Below are 3,218 nucleotides of genomic sequence, written 5' to 3' on the forward strand. Positions count from 1 at the left end.
TCACTCCCTCCTTGACTCAGTTTCCACACGATCTGCGTCAGACAAGAAATACAGAAAACAAACCAACAACAAAGCAAAACTTTTCCAACTTTTTACAGACTTCCAGCAAAATACCATCCTCTCTCACAGAGCGTTGCCACTGATGTCACGGTGCATCCCACAGCCCAGCCTTCCTCATCAGCCCTCTCAGGGGTCGTATCGAACCCACTTCCTGCCCTTTCTGCTTCTTATCCATCTTCTTCTTTACCCCAGACATACATCCCTCCATCACAGCATCCTTTCTTCTCCTCTCATTACTAACTCTCCCGTCCCATCTTCTTTGGCTACCTCCTCTAATAATTACTGCACCTGTAAACTATTTATTATTTATTACATTGTTGAAATTCAGTTTATTTTATAAAAACATAAATACTGTGACTCATCTACCTTTTCTGTGCATACTGTATATACTGTCATATCCACCTCTACCTCATGTAAATAAAGAAACCTGCACATAAATATTTATTTCAGCATCCTTTGCACTATTATCTACTAATGTTATTGTTTTTGTTTATATTATAACTGTACATAGTAGTTTATATAGCTTGTTGTTTATTTATGTTCATTCTGTCTTTGTACATTGAGAGCAACATAAAAATCAGAGTTTTGTATGTGAGCAGAAACCTGGACCATAAAGTGATTCTGATTTACTCCATAAACTCATTTAGCTGAAAGTAAATCAATCACTTTTGATTAAAAATATCAATATCAGTGATTCCAGCTCATTATTATTAATATCTAATGTTGGTGTATTACCCACCTGTGGCCCTTTCTACTCATTTTACTGATTTCTTCCTTTATTAACTGAATGAATCTGTTAATAGATGCTGTTGGATGACAGACGCTCTGTATAGCTGATCTGTGGATGTAAAACAATACGGATGGCACAAGTTTCTCTGGGTGTTTACAGTCTGGTGCTTCTTCCTATAAATATTTATTCTAACATTGTCCAAAGATTATTAATCTGCAGCATTTATTAGAAATGATCAGGTCACTGACTGTAAACTTCTTTTCCACATTTACATTTATTTGACATTAAATGATTGTTTGAGACACAAATGAGTAAAATGATCTAATATTTTAACAGTTTAACAAGTTACGACTCTGATAAAAGATTTTTATTTCTATATACATTCATCACAGTTGTGTTTTTATTATCAGTTAACTTTTTATTTCAATCATCACCATAATTACAGACCTGTAGGGCGGAGCTTCGTGACGACAACCACACTGTAGCCAATCGTGTGCGAGCAACAGCGCAGTGACATTAGCATCAGGCTCATCGCTATAAAGCGCTCCGACAGTCGGAAATTCACCGAGGTCGAAAAACCGAAACAGAGCAACAATGCCCGAAACCGTGAAAGCGCCCAAGAAAGGCTCAAAGAAAGCCGTGTCTAAGATCACCAAGAGCGGCAAGAAGAAGAGGAGAACCAGGAAGGAGAGCTACGCCATCTACGTGTACAAGGTGCTGAAGCAGGTCCACCCTGATACCGGCATTTCCTCCAAGGCTATGGGCATCATGAACTCCTTTGTGAGCGACATCTTTGAGCGCATCGCCGCCTCCCGTCTGGCTCACTACAACAAGCGCTCCACCATCACCTCCAGGGAGGATCCAGACCGCCGTCCGCCTGCTGCTGCCCGGTGAGCTGGCCAAGCACGCTGTGTCTGAGGGAACAAAGGCTGTGACCAAGTACACCAGCTCCAAGTAAACCTGCTGTTCAACCAACAACACAAAGGTCCTTTTCAGGGCCACACACCGCTTCTACTCAGAGCCAATGTCCGATTTTATACTTTAGTATCTAGTGGTTTTGTTTATGAATCTACTATAATAAAAGGAAATTTTCAATTTTGGAGAACTGGATATGAGAATAACTACATTGTGTATTTGTTACTGTCCTGGGACTTTACTTGGATGAAGCTTTCTTCAATAATGGGGATAACTGCATATGTCATACCACTATAGCACCAATAAATCCGTAGCAAGACAAATCCAGTTACTCAATAAAATGCATGAATTATAAAAAGTTTAAGTCTTTAATAAGAATTTTATACAGATCTGAAGTATTTAACAGGGAGATACAAATTATTGGTAAAGATAAATATTAAATACAAACTAACTTCAGAATATATTAATATGCTGCAATAATTAGAGATGGGATTAATTTTAGAAGGGAGCTGGATCTTTTTTTTATTTTTTAAGAAGCTACCAGACTTGAAGGAAATATTATTTGGGCTCATTGTAGCTGCAGTACTGACATGAAGGCAGCCTGCCACTGTGTCGGACAACTCAGATGACTTCATGTGAAATATGCATATCAAATTAGCTGCACTCCTCCCCTTGTTGTGCATGCTCTTGTCTCAGTGGAGTAGAAAGGAGGAGTTGTGTGCATGCTGTGTGCCTGACAGCCATTTAAATAAATAAAAAGAACGACTCTTAACTGCGATTGTTCATGTTAAAGAGCCGTTCAATAGATTCGGTTTGTTCGTGAACGTCACAACTCTAGCAATAATGATGTCTAAATGTAATTGTATAGCAAAAAGTAATTTGAGTGTATTGTAAGATAATTACAAGCCATTTATTTTTAATTAAATGTGACATTTTCAGAAACATCAGGAGAGTTCACTGTTAAAGATGTTTCTTTATTCAACCCTGTAGAGGAATGTAGTGCAAAGAGTACAGAAAGAGAATATATTATTATTATTATTATTATTATTATTATATGTACACACAATGAGGTAACCGGTCTTGTCAGCAGGGCTGTCTGAGTGAGGTAGTTTGTCTGATAATTATAATGATTTATCATAATTTCCATTCAGTCACATGAGGCTGATAGTTCCTGAGTTTTATAAGAGTAACATAATTAAAAATGTAACATTTAGCCTTATAAATATTTTCACAATCATATTCTGAGTTATTAAATAATGAATTTACAATCACAATACAAATAAATACAGATGAACAGATAATATAAACACATTCTGCCAATATAAATTATTCCTTTATGTGGAGCAGTCCGAGGTTACAGGTGATTTATTCTATGTTGTATTAGACTATAATAGAGTATAATGATTAGAGATGATCATAGCACATCTTGTTTTCCACAGTTTAAAACAAACAATGCTCATTATGAGTTATAGTTGTAGTTATAGTTATAGTAATAGTTCAATGTGGTCAGATG

At 36.7% G+C, this 3,218-nt stretch overlaps 1 protein-coding gene and 1 pseudogene across 1 annotated transcript in view; both read left to right on the forward strand.

The window, feature by feature from the left end:
• Nucleotides 1-3,218, forward strand: part of LOC118327349 (CD209 antigen-like protein E) — a 22,523-nt gene that overhangs the window by 4,094 nt on the left and 15,211 nt on the right. The gene's annotated exons all lie outside the window — the stretch shown is intronic.
• On the forward strand, nt 1,203-1,792 carry LOC118327346 (annotated as a pseudogene).

The sequence above is a fragment of the Morone saxatilis genome, unplaced genomic scaffold (assembly GCF_004916995.1).
Source record: "Morone saxatilis isolate NCDOM2014 unplaced genomic scaffold, NCSU_SB_2.0 Contig17, whole genome shotgun sequence".
NCBI lineage: Eukaryota > Metazoa > Chordata > Actinopteri > Moronidae > Morone > Morone saxatilis.